This window comes from Phyllostomus discolor, chromosome 11 (genome assembly GCF_004126475.2).
Source record: "Phyllostomus discolor isolate MPI-MPIP mPhyDis1 chromosome 11, mPhyDis1.pri.v3, whole genome shotgun sequence".
NCBI lineage: Eukaryota > Metazoa > Chordata > Mammalia > Chiroptera > Phyllostomidae > Phyllostomus > Phyllostomus discolor.
In genome coordinates this window covers 56,682,483-56,697,089 of record NC_040913.2, presented here as the reverse complement: position 1 = coordinate 56,697,089, position 14,607 = coordinate 56,682,483, and the positions used below count along the sequence as shown (strand labels likewise).

The 14,607-nt window shown below is 35.5% G+C and overlaps 1 long non-coding RNA gene across 1 annotated transcript; it reads left to right on the top strand.

Moving 5' to 3' along the window:
• Positions 1 to 412: 412 nt before the first annotated feature.
• On the top strand, positions 413 to 14,396 carry LOC118497386. The gene is made up of 3 exons (XR_004899910.1): positions 413 to 2,854; positions 8,640 to 8,651; positions 14,387 to 14,396. It is a non-coding gene; the product is annotated as an uncharacterized LOC118497386 (long non-coding RNA).
• Positions 14,397 to 14,607: the final 211 nt, after the last annotated feature.

Below are 14,607 nucleotides of genomic sequence, written 5' to 3'. Positions count from 1 at the left end.
TCCATTTTTATATTGGGTTATTAATGATTTGTACAAGTGCGTTTCCTATTACAGATGTTAAACAATTCACTACTCTATATTTTGTAATATTTCCCTCAGTAAGAGGATAAAATTGTCTTGTATTGTTTCTTCTAATTATATGTATAGATATATATATCTCCATTAATTTTTGCATCTTCAGTCCTTCTGGAATTCACATATTATTATGTCATAAGGGTTTATGTTCCTTTCACATCTGCCCCCCTAAACCATTTGCCCAGCAACACTCAGTACTGAAGGGCACCTTGTTGGGAAGAACTGGGTCTAGAGTGGCTAGATTTAAAAGCTGTGTGTTTTCCATGATGCTACTCTGTGAAAAAAAACTGGGGGGGTTAGAAAATTGTACTTAAAAATAATTAAAATTTTAAAAATGGGGGAGGGGGAGGTAAATAAAGGAAACATATCATGGGAAACAGAAAAATTTGTTTATTATTTCTAAAAATTGCAAATATTTACTCTCAAAGTTGTTGAAAATATTTATTCTAGTTGGGTAATGTTACAGGGCATGTAGAAAGGGAAAGTGTGCTTTTCAGAGTGAGGACAAGCCCTTAAAATATAATGCATGAGTTGGGAAAACATGACTTATGTAGCAGGGAATAACAGGAATAACAGAATAATGGCATTTGGTTGTCCATATGCTTCTGTTTTGCCTTGAATTAAGATCTCTATACATATATTTTATCTGTAACCTCTGAACACCTCTTCATAATCTTGCTGAGAGTTATATGTGTTCTCTATAAGAAGTGTTTTCTCCTTGTGATGTGATAAGAAATAATAATTCAGGTGCAAGAAGACAGCCAGTGTTTGTAGTAAGTATACTTGAGATAGGCTGTGCTGTGGATGTGATAAATCCGTTGTATTAAAGTTTCCCTTATAAAATAGCACAGTTTGGGAGTGTTTCTTTTAAAGAAAGAGTCTTTTTCTAATTAGAATAAGATACTAATATATCCTTTGTGTTTTCCCTGTGAAATTACATTCTAAGCTTTTCAAATCATAATGGCACATGCTTTTGTAAGACTTGGCTATTTCTACTGGCATTTTTTATGAAAGTGTATTTTTCTTAAACTTTATATTGGGTGAGAGCACTTTCTTTCCCTACTTTTGGAAGGTAATCTAGTCTGAGTGGGTGAATAATCAAAATCATTAAGAGATTAATTAAATAATTAGAGGGATTGCAGCAAGGAAAAGTAAATATATACTAAGTTTAAACCCAGTAAAACTGTGTGTCAGATTTTCATAGTTAGTGGCTCTATTCATTTGCTGTAGTTCTAGAAGCCAAAGGAACTCCTTTTGGAAAAGGAACTTAATTTCATAATTTTCACTTTTCTTTTCAGCTTGCAGGTGATTGCTGTGTTAGTCAATGTGTACCTAATGCTCTGAGTGCATACATCCAAGTTAGCAGTTAGTCAACCTCATTCAAATGTCAAAGGAGACATTGCTTGTAATCTTCCATAGCCTTCATGCTCTATGTAGTCCCTGGAACAGTTACATCAGTGTCACCTGGGGGTTTGTTAGCAGTGGTCCCAACAGCCAGACCTAGTGAATCAAAATTTGCAATTCTTCTACAAGGTTAATGTTTGAGAAACACTGTTCTGCTACACTATTGAGCAAACATAGCTTGTATCTTATTTCTATTATCTTTAGCTTGTCTGATAAATAATACATCAGATATTTCTTTCAACGCATCCAACTTGGCTAGAGTAGGATGAAAGGAAAATATCTACTGTAATAGCTCACTCAGGGCTTTGTAATCTGGCAGACCTGCGTTGGATCCCTGGTTTTGTGATTTACCAGTTTTGTACCAATCAAATTATTTAAGTTTTTCTACCTTCTCAGTTGAAATTAAATGTTTTGACTCTCAATTCCACAATCTTTTGACTCCAAAATGCTTTCCATTACAATAAGCTGATCAATAGTTCATGGGTGTATGGAATTGGGCTATTTTTTCAATGACTATTCTCTCTTTACTGCTTTCCTAAGGGTAGAAACATAAACCAGACAAACAGATGTGTAAATGAGCTAGAGGTAAGGAGAAACCTGCACTACTAGGCTATTTTAACAGTTTAAATTACATTAATAAATTTCCATCTAAATACTCTGCTAATTTGGGCTAAAAAAGAAATCAGTGACATTGGCTGTCAGCTATATCACCTATTTTTGTTTCTAACCTGACTTTCTGGCTACAGTATTATGGGGAAACTTCTGGTGCAGATATGATGCTCTTACTCACTGATTAATTTTAAATATTTACAGTATCATGCACTTTGTCCATAAATACATCATAAAGAAAGACAAAGGGAGTTTTGTCTTCTCTCTGAAATGCCATCTGATTTAGATATGAGATATGTAATGAGTTTTCATTTGAAAAGATACCGTGCCAAGCATGCTGATGAAATGTGTATCTCTTTAATTTAGAATAATGTCTCAGAATTAAAATATGCCTGTGATTTATGTGGAGGTAGAAAGACAAGATATATAAGATAATATAGAGGATGGAAACATTCTTTATATCCTATAACATTTTTAATTGTCTGTAGAAGAGCGCCTACAACCTGTTTATTTTGAGTTTTTCTTGGCATTTGTTAATCACTGGATTAACCTTTATCTCATCTTTTAAAGCTGTCACTATATTTTCTTGTTAGATAATCTCCTCAATGTATTTCAGAATATTTTGATTTAGTGCAGCTTTTGTAATATGTTTTTGTTTAATCTTTACTGTATTTTTCCATTACCGTTAGTGCCCTTATACTCCCATTTTTCTAGCAGTCACCACACTGGTTGTCCATGTCAATGAGTCCTTTTTCCTTTTTGCTTAGTCCCTCTACCCCCAACCTACCCTTGCTCCCACTGCTGTCATCCTGCTCTCCATCCATGAGCCTGTCCCCATTTTTCTTGTTAGTTCAGTTTGTTCATTAGATTCCACATATGAGTGAAATCATATGGTATTTGTCTTTCTCTGACTGGCTTATATCATTTAGTATAATGTTCTCCAGGTCCATCCATAATGTCACAAAGGGTAAAATTTTCTTCTTTTTAATGGTCTAGTAAATTCCATTGTGTAAATGTTCCATAGTTGTTTTATCTACTCATCTACTGATGGGCACTTAGGCTTCTTGCATAGCTCAGCAGTTGTAAATAACACTGCAATGAACATAGGGGTGCTCATTTCTTTCAAATGAGTGTTTTGGGTTCCTAGAAGAGAAATCACTTGGACAAAAGGCAGATTTATTTTTAATTGTTTGAGGTATTTCCATATTGCTTTCCACAGTGGCTGCACCAGTCTGCATTTCCACCAACAGTGCAAAAGTGTTCACCTTTCTCCACATTCTTGCCAGTGCTTGCTGTGTTTGATTATTGATGATACCCATTCTGACATGTGTGAAATGATATCTCATTGTGGTTTTAATTTGAATTTTTATGATGATTAGCATCTTTTAGTGACTGAGCATCTTTTCATAAGTCTATTGGCCATCTCTATGTCCTCTTTGTAGAAGTGTTTATTCAGTTACTTTGCCTAATTTTTAATTGGATTGTTTGTTTTTTTGGTATTGAGTTTTGTAAGTTCTTATAAATTTTGGATATTTACCCACTGTCAATGTATCCATGAATATGTTCTCCTGAATTTCTTATGTTGCAATTATTTCATTTAGTAAGCCTTTCAATTTAGTCAAGAGACAAATTTAATGATGATAAAGCAAATGTTGCTTATTATGTGCAAGCCAGCATATAAACAATAATTAATTAGATTGGGAGGAGTAAAAATAGCCATTTAATTATAATTTAAGTAGATCTTAAAAACACAATTATTCATGTAATATGTGCCTCTAATACTAGTTTAGAGTGGATGCCACACACTGATTTTACAATATATGTGGTCCAAAAATCTGCTTCTCAATCCATTACTATAAATCAAATTAGTTTGCAATTAAATTCAACATTTTACTTCTAGAGATCTTTTACTTTAGATTTGAATTTTTCTTACTTTTCAGATCAGAATTTTCAAGTGGTGTATACTATGAAATTTTTACTTGAAAGCCTAAAGATAATTTAAAAACACATGTAATTTATGGCTTAGATGACTTAAGCATTCTCAGTAATATTAAAAATGTTTTTTTTTTACTTGATTTGATCCTGGTTACAAATCTTTCTTCTCTAAGAGGGGAAAATGCCAGATGGTTTGGCAACTAAGTGAAACTATTGGTTTTGCTGAAATCGAGTTTGCACCATTTGCTTGTCCCTCCCTTTCTACGTAAGTTTACATTGTGACACTCTCTTCTTCTTAAGGTGATCCATGTTTCATCCAGGTTGCATAGGCTATATTCGCTTGATGGATTCTGTTGCAGAGTCCCCTCTGGAGCTTTTCCTGGTCCCGGAGAAAGTCATTCCAGGTTCAATTATCACCCCTCGGCAGGGGATGCATGCCTGTATATGTTTTATTGGCCTGGATGAAGGGAGCCCACCCCATGTTTTTTTATGTGCTCAGAGAGAGCACAATGTGAGTCTCTAGGTTTCCTAACATGTGTGGGAAGGTCACAGGTGAGTGACTGAGTATGAGATGAAGCTTGAGCAGAAAATGTTCCTCACAGTAGGCCTGAGCAAACAACAGGACATTAGAGCTTGCTGACCCCTGCAGCATTCCTTCCTCTAGTCCTTGTTTGGGAAGAGGACTTGTGAGGTGAGGTCAAACAGAAGAATCACAATTATGGAGCAGACACAGGAGGTGGAATATAGGCCACCAGCCTTGTGCTGTGCTCCTCTTTCTGCCTTGCTTCCCTCAGAAGAGTTGGGGGCCCTGTAAGTGTTGTGGAAAATAACTCACACGCGGGAGAGATGGTGGAGCATGATCCTTTATTATGCACATGGGCCCAGAGAGGAAAAATCCCAAATTCTGAGCCTCAATCTTTGTTCTCCTGGGGTTTAAATAGCCCCTGGCTTCCTGCCTATGTGGGAAACAAGGTTACAGAAGCTAAATGCAGAAGTTCGGTCTAGCTACCATATATGGGAGACAAGGAACAAGGCACAGGGAATTTTGCAGATGCTACAGAGAGCACGGCTTATCATGGAGCTACAGAGAGCACAGAAGCTTATCATGGGGTTTCTTTTCCTGCCACATGAGTACTCAGTGCCCACCAGCCCAGCCTTCTCTTGTTTCTCAGATGGACTCAGTTGAACACCAGTGAAAGAAATCTCCCTGTGCCAGCTGCAAACTGGTGGTGTAACAAGGGCTCCAGATCCTTTCTCCACGTTGACTCACTATACATGCATTGACATTAACAGAGTGAAGAAAATGTGCATACCCTTTCCTTTTGTACTTTTTGCTCAGTTTATGTCCTATGAACTGAGGCACACTTCTAACTCTTAGTCATAGAGTTTCTTGCTCAGAGGGTGAACAGCACTGGGGTACACATGTGACATGGTTGTTGTGGACACTCTGGTGAATGTCGGGGGGGCCCAGACTATGTTCAGAAAAGGGGCCTTCTTTTCACCTCCCCAACCTAGCTCAACTTTAAAGTTTTATGAGTTCTCTGTGGCTTCCCAGGGCCATGCATTTTGTGATATTCTTGCTATGAATTGTTGCTCTTTTTAAAATTTTTTTGCATGCTTACCATGAAAATTGGGGAAAAATTGTTTACTGAGAGAGTTGTCAGTCTAAGTGGTCAACTGGTCAGCTAGCCGTTGATGGATAATTTATGCAGATTTTTCCTAAGTCTGTTGAAGCATTTTCTTTCTGAAGAGGCCTATATTTTTAGGCCATTTTAAAATACTTTCCTTTTTTTATCCCTGACCTGATGATCCCCAAAGCTTAAAGGCAGATATATTTTGTCAAAATATTTTGTTGTCCTGAAGAGATTCACTTTTTCCTAGAAAGTATGTTTCACCAGGTAAGAATAAGGGTTCTAAATATCATAAAAAATAACAAATGTTTCTTTGATTTGGTTCACTTATGACCATAATTTGGAAAAGAGGGTCAATATAAAACCAAATTTTATTGTATATTTTTTTATGCTCAGTAAATTTATTTTTTAATATATCATTTTTGTTGTTATTTTATTATAGTTGTGTCCAATGTTTCCCCATTTACCCTTCTCTGCCTATCCCAACTCCCACTCCATCTTCATTCCATACTGTTGTCCATGTTCATGGGTCATTCAATACATGTTCTTTGTGTAGTCCCTTCCCCTTCTTTCCATTATTGTCCCCCTCTCCCCTCCCCTCTGATCACTTCCAGACTACTCCATGTTTCATGCCTGTGGTTCTATTTTGTTTGTAGTTTATTTTGCCTCATTAGATTCCAATTACAGGTGAGATCATATGGTATTTGTTTTTCACTCATTGGCCTATTTCACTGAGCATAATGTTTCTCCAGTTATTGTATATTTTTATGTATCTCTAGACAGTCGTTCTTAACTTACAATGCACACAAATCGTGTGAGGATCTTGTGAAAGAAGTTCTAGGGGGAGGTTTGAGGTTCAGCACTTAGATAATTTTCAGTGAATAATTATGTTGACTCTATTGCTTAGTTAAGTGCAGATTATATTATGAATTATTCATGATTTTTAAATGCATTCATTTGTAAAACTTAATAATATGCTGGAATTTTAATGTTATACATGATTAATAAATCTGATTATTTAGCATTATTAAATATTATAAAAATATAAATAAATCCCAAAAGATAATTTGCAAATTAATAAATACTGCAAAATGATTTGTGATTTCAGTTTCAAAAATTCACTGGGCCTATATGTAATGGGATTTGTCAATAAACCACCTTTATGCATCAAATAAATATCAAATGATACATGATTTGGCCAAACAAGAGAGATCTCACTCTTTGGGCTATTTCAGTATGAATGTAGACAGTATTTTCCCATGTGGAAATATTAGCTATAGACACACATGAAACATAATTCATGCTTCTCAGAGAATCAAAACATTTACTTCTTCCGCTCAGTTTTTAAATCTTCATCTAACTCTTTAGAGTTTTTTCGATATATTCTTTGACTATTTATAGAAAGTAAGTGGGATTCAAAATTCTTATGTATTACAACTCATGTACACCAATGGGGAGATAGAAAAGCTTTAATATTATAAGCTCAGATATAACTTATGAATAATATTCACGTAATGTGTTGACATACATATATGTATACATATCAAACATAATATATAGAACTTGAAGCAATAATTGTGAACTCTTTGAAGATAGTAAGTATAATATCTAGGCATTTCAGAAAAATGTTGAAAACTGTTTACTATTTTTAATTTATATTTTATTTGTGTTAAAATACATCTACCATAAAATCTTAACCATTTTTTTATGTACAACTCTATAGTATTAAATATAGTCTCATTGTTGTGCAACACCATCACCACCATCCATTTCCAGAACCTTTCATCTGGCAAAACTGAAACTCTGTATTCATTAAACAATAACTCCCACTTCTCCTTTCCTAACCCCTGGCCACCACCATTCTACTTTCTGTCTCTATAAATTGACTACTTTATGTACCTCATGTAAGTGGAAAATTGTGTATTGTTTTGCAGTCAAATATGGAAGAGCATAGTTTATATTATAGTTTAAGATAAACATATAAAACTTGATAGGAAATCAATTAGAAGCATATTAAAAGTCAGCATGATGCAAATGCAAGGATGCAAGAACAATGTCATAGAAGAGTAACACATCTGACTGTGCCTGCAGCCAAGGGGAACTCAGTAATTTCATCTACAAACTTAGGGGCTTGAATCAGAGATGAATCTTCCAAGTTCACCTCTTCTGGTTGGTAATTAAATTTGAGCTTTTGTTTTGGCTTGGCAGGCTCCATGTAGAATGCTGAGGGTAATATCTTAGAAAGAATACATTAAAAAATCCCTATGCTTAGGAAACTTTCCTCTTAGTGGGGGAAGCTAGGTACAAGCTAAATTTAAGAAATTGTATCATATATTAGGTGGTGAGACAGTGCTTCGGGTTAAAAATAAACATGAAATGGGGAGTTGGGATGGTGTGAGTTAGAACAAAAAAAGGTGGAAAGATGCAACCTTAAGGAGGGAGGGGTGGGAATGTGTGGGTGTCTCCTGCAGAGAGAACAGAAGATGTAAAGGCTTTGAGGGTGGAACATTCTGGTCCAACATATAGGAGCAGCAAGGACAATATTGTGGTCAACACCCGTTTGATAGTGAGCGGCAGAGTGGAAGGGAATGAGGCTGGAAAGATGGCAGAAGGCGGGGCATATAGGCTCTCTTAGTCAATTATACAGACTGGCTGTCATTTGAAATGAGATGAGAGCTTCTGAAAGGTTTTTAGCAGAGTAATAACTTGATCTGATTGTATGAAAGAGTTATTATGGCTGATGAAGGAAGAGCAGAAGTAGGAGCGATGGTCAGGAGACTGCTGCAAAAATTTAGTTGATCTGTATTCAGTATCTTGGACCAGGATGGTAACAAGAGAAGTGGTGAATCATGGTTTGAACATATAGACAAAGGATTGCCTAAAGATGAGAAAGGATAAATCTGCAGTTTTTAGCCTGAACAATTGGAAGAACAGACCTGTCACTAAAATTGGGAAGGCTTCAGAAGAACAGGTATGAGAGGGAAGATCAAGGCTTTTGTTAAACTTGATGTGCTTGTTGGTTATCCAGGTACAGATGAGGAAGTCAGTTGGTACTGACAACTTGCCCGGTATTTTCAGGAGATGGCTAGACTTGCGTTAAGTATTGATGAGTATTGCAATCCATCAGACTGGAAAGATCACTAGAAAGGGAGTAATTGTCATTAGAAAAGAGAAATAGTCAAGAACTGAGCTCTACGGCACTAGGACTTTATGAGGTGGAGGTGTGTGTTGATGAAAAGGAATCAGCAAAGAGGAGAGGAAAGTGAGAAAGGATGCTAGGAGCATGTGGTAGACTAGAAACCAATTGAAGAGTGTTTTGACTTCATTCCAGACATAATCATTGCTTAGTTCTGCATGTCACCTTTAGAAAAGTGGTTTCTGATTCTGAGCATGGCATCCCTTACTCACAGAGGCAGATCTCCAAATCTGTTATTGCAGTCTGACACTTCTCTGGAAGAACTCAAGCTTTAGTGAGTCAATGACCCTTTCACACTAACATATAATTTAGTTAAAGCCTCTCTCACTTCACTTAGCATTTTATACACACTTTTTAAATAAGCAATTACATTTATTACTATCAGATATAAAAATAGTTTTTTTATCCAATGATTCCTAATATTTATTAATGAGGGCAATTTTTGACTTTTTCTCATCTAATATGTGCTGAATATTGTTTAACTTGGAAGCAATTGTAAAAGAGAAGTATGATTAAAAAATTTAACAGGACATGGTATCATGATCATTTTAGTGGTTAAATGCATGTTAAAAATATAGATCGAATGTATTAAGGAATCAAAAGTAGCTTAAAATTGCACTCATGATTTGGAATTTGGAATTCTTATATAAATATCAACTTGTTTATTATTCATATTTGATGCTTTTTATATGTCAAAATAAAAAAGAAGGTCTTAGATTGCTATTTACAAGCACTCTTCTGAAAATAACACATTGTAGATGTGGCAGTTTTATTCTTAAAGAAAGCTTAATTGGATATAATTCCCACTAAATATTTCACCTAGTATTATTGTTTTTAAAATTCCTGGTACATCTTGGTAGGGTATATTAAAATTTAGCTTAATTTCAGATGAAGTTGATATTCATGTGAATGTGCAGATATTATTTATTTTTATGCTCATGGTCAACCTGTGGCTCAACATTGGGATAATTTCTTTCTGTTTTAAACAATTTATTGGCTAAAATTAATGCATTTTAATTGAGAAGTACAGATTGGTAGTTACAAAATAGTCATGAGGATGAAGAGCACAGCATGGGAAATGTAGTCAATAATACTGTAATAATATATATGGTTCCAGGTGGGTACTAGGTTTATCATGGGGAACACTTTGTAAAGCATATGATTGTCTAACCACTATGTTGTACACCTGAAACCAATACAAAATAATATTGAATGTAAGCTGTAACTGAAAAAAAAAATAAAGTTAATGTTAATTGAGTTCTTCATTCAATTTAGTTGTAATATGTGACTTCTTGACACTTAGATATAAAGTTATGAGTATCATTTATTCAATCTCATATTTCTAGTAGCCTGCCCCTCTCTACCAATTATCAAGGAGAGTGGGTAAGAGCATTAGAAAAAAATAAATGAAATCCCTATAAAAACCACAGCATATTTCTGTTAGATATGGTTTATACATTAGTTTCAAGGCATTATTTTTCAATTTAAATCAGTAACAATAAATCATAATAATGCTTATCAAGCATTTATGTGTCAATATTTTTGCATTCATTCTTTTATTTAGTCCTTGCATTTGATTACTTTGTGATTTAGCAATTATGGTCATACTTACTACCTTGCAGATGGAGAAACAGAGTTAGGTAGCAGTTAAATAATTTGCCCAGCATCTTACAGCGAGGAAAAGGTAGAATTGGTAACTGAATTTAGAGTCTGTCCACTTAACCTCGCTGGATTAATGAGCTGTTACTCCATGCTCTTTCTCTAGAAGGTTTGTATGAGTTATGAAATAGCCCTTGGACTGAGCATAGCAGGGAGAAGGATATAACATATGCTACCTTTGGCTGGATTGTTAGTTAATGAACTTTAAGAATCAGTATAACTGCAAAGCATCATAATTAGGATATCTATGTTATAAATAATTCTTTAGTTCTGTCTATGGAGATAGCAACCCATCCTCCAACTCTCTCTGCCTTCTGCTCTGGCTTTAAATTTTTATATTCCACAATATATTAAACCTGTATCTGAAAGAGGGAGAAAGAAACAAATACTTGTAGTGGTAACTTGGTTCACCAGACTGGCAGACATCAAAATATCATGTTACAGAAGAAAAGCAGAAGGGAAAGAACTTAGTGGAAAAAATATATTCTGAACTAGATGATTAAGTTCAGATTCCAGCCTCATCACTGAGACCTTGAGGAAGTCATTTAACTCTTTAAAAAGTCTATTTCTTCACCAGATGATTAGGAATTACTTTTATTTCCCACACTTGGTTTGAATATTAGTAAGACATAAAATCTGTCTTTAGCCATCTCTAACTATACATTTATTTAATAAGCTTCAGCTTATATTATTGCATCTTTTCAATGTTCTCTATGAGTATTATGACAGATTGTAAATAAATGCTCTAATTGCTCCCATCTGCTCACTCATAATTTAGAAGTTAGAGGTGTTCAGGAATAACTAATATAACTTCTTTTTGAAATAATTAACACATTTGTAGGAACATTAACTAAGTGCATGCATACTTCCTTCTTCTTGAATGCCCTTCACCACTTACACCTGCTACTTTCTTGAGATCCCTTTGAGTCACCTCTTCCATGAAGCTTCCTGAGACGTACTCCTTAACAGTGGGCTTGGGATGGCTATGACTGTGGAGTCCTTGTAAATTAACCACACTTTCTTTTCTGTCCTCATCATAACTTCTAAAGAGCTCTATTATAGAACTATTTCTCTTTTGACTTGTACTAATGTGTTTACTTGTCTCTATCCTCTGTTAGACTGTGGGCTTTTTAAAGACAAAGGTTATGTCTCAATAATCTTGATTTATCAGTGATTAGTACAGTCCTTGGAATAGTTAAATAAATAAATAAATACAGGATAACTGAAGGCTATTTTCAGTGTTTTTCTCATGCAATAAAACCATTCACAGCATATTCAATTAATTCACCTCAAACTTACCACTGATTTGTCCTGTCAGAACCAAATTTTTATCTGCAAATTGTGAATTAAATCTTCTACCCTTTATTCAGCCCTAAGTTTTCTATCACAGCATTATCTACCACATGTGCAAGCGTGGAAAGTGCAGAGCCTCTTTTATTACACTGTAACTATGTACTGAGAAACCCTGAATTTGGATAAAGAAAGAAAATCCAGAAAGTGACTGGGAAGTATAACTGAAGAGAAATCAGCAGCAATGGGCAAGTGGTGCCTCCCAAGCCAAGACAGCAGTGTGTTGTAAGGAAAAAAACAGTGACCCGTCAGTTAATTCTAATTAATCACAGTTTTAGAATCTGTTTTAGTTTTCATTACTAAGAGATGATGGAAGGAAAGAATACTAGGCAGGAATTACAAAATATAGATTAACATCCTCTCTACATCATCACTGTCCTTGGCCTCACTTCACCTATGGAAAGGGGATAATAGAAATTTCTAAGCCATTAGCTTGTCTTGGCAATGAAGTTGTAAAAGTCATGTGAAATTTCCTGCATGGAGTCCTGCATACTGTCAGTGCTAAATAAACATTAGATACTAATACTGTTGTTGGTTATGTGATCTGAGTGAAATAGGACTTGATATTATTATGTTAGATTTTTGTCTCAAGCAAAGAACATCCATAAAATCTACTAAGCTTATTGGGAGTGAGAACTTGTAAGCAACATTTGCTCCTGGATTGTCTAGGCCTCAGGACATGTTGGACTCTGCCAGTTCTCACCTGGAATGAACAACCATCCAAGGTGGAACCAACAGAAGCAGGGTGTTTTCCCTCTTTCTCTCAAAAATACAAGGGTAGGACATAAAGGGGTATGAATTATTTTGTTTAGCATGATATTTCTAAGGTCCATCCATGTTGTTCCAAATGGCAGTTATTTCATCATTTTAATGTCTGAGTAGTATTACATTGTCTAGTGTGGGTCAAAGTAGACTTGTGAGTACATGAAGCACAGAGTTTATTCTTCCATTATTATTTATTAATTACTGTATTATTTTCCATGTGAACAACTGTAAACTTATGTTTGCCCTATCCTGTATATGTGTATCACATATTCTTTAGCCAATCATTTATCAAGGGACTTTTGGGTTGTTCCCATATCCTGGCCACCATTAATAATCTGCAATGAACATAAGGGTGCATATATCTTCGTGAATAAATGTTTTCAAATTGTTCGGGTAGATACCCAGAAAAAGGGTTACTAGGTCTTCTGTTAATTTTTGAGTAAACTACATATTGTTTTCCATAGTGGCTGTTTTAGTTTCCATTCCTACCAGCAGTGAATGAGCATTCCTTTTTCTTCACAACCTCTCCAACACTTGTTATTACTTGTCTTGTTGATAATAGCCATTCTAACAGGAGTGAGGTGCTATCTTGTATTTTTGATTTGTATTTCTTTTTAAAAAATATATTTTATTGATTATGCTCTTACAGTTGTCCCATCATCCCCCCCCCTTTATTCCCCTCTGCTCTGCACACTCCCTTCCACCCACATTCCTCCCTTTAGTTCATGTATATGGGTCATACATATATGTTCTTTGGCTTCTACATTTCCTATACTATTCTTAACCTCCCCCTGTCTATTTTCTACCAATCATTTATGCTACTTATTCCGTGTATCTTTTTCCTCTTTTTCTCCCTTCCACTCCCCCACTGATAACCCTCCATGTGATGTCCATTTCTGTGATTCTGTTCCTGTCCTAGATGTTTGCTTAGTTTGTTTTTGTTTTTGCTTTAGGTGTGGTTGTTAATAGCTGAGTTTGTTGTCATTTTACTGTTCATATTTTTTATCTCCTTTTTTTAGAAAAGTCCCTTTAAAATTTCATATAATAAGGGCTTGGTGATGATGACCTCTGTTAACTTGACCTGATCTGAGAAACACTTTATCTGCTCTTCCATTCCAAATGATAGCTTTGCTGGATAGAGCAATCTTAGATGTAGGTCCTTGTCTTTCATGACTTGGAATACTTCTTTCCAGCCCCTTCTTGCCTGCAAGGTTTATTATGAGAAATCAGCTGACAGTCTTATGGGAACTCCTTTGTAAGTAACTGTCTCCTTTTCTCTTGCTAATTTTAATATTTTCTCCTTATCTTTAATCTTGGCTAATATAATTATGATGTGCCTTGGTGTGTTCCCCCTTGGTTCCAACTTCTTCAGAACTCTTAGAGCTTCCTGGACTTCCTGGAAGTCTCTTTCCTTTGCCAGATTGGGAAAGTTCTACTTCATTATGTTTTCAAATGAGTTTCCAATTTCTTGGTCTTCCTCTTCTCCTTCTAGCACCCCTATAATTCGGATGTTGGAATGTTTAAAGATGTCCTGGAGGTTCCTAAGCTTCTCCTCATATTTTTGAATTCTTGATTCTTCATTCTGTTCTGGTTGAATGTTTCTTTCTTTGTTCTGGTCCACACAGTTGATTTGAGTCCCAGTTTCCTTCCTGTCACTGTTGGTTCCCTGTACATTTTCCTTTATTTCACTTAGCATAGCCTTCATTTTTTCATCTAATTTGTGACCATATTCAATCAATCCTGTGAGCATCCTGATTACCAGTGTTTTGAACTGTGCATCTGATAGGTTGGCTATCTCTTCATCACTTAGCCATATTTTTTTTCTGGAGCTTTGATCTGTTCTTTCATTTGGGCCAAAATTTTGTTGTTGTTGTTGTTCACTGATGCTTCTGTTATGTAGTAAGGGGAGGAACCTTAGGTGTTCACCAGGGCGGGGCAACCCAGGTCACTGTGTTGTGACCCTGTATGTGGAGGAGGGGTCCG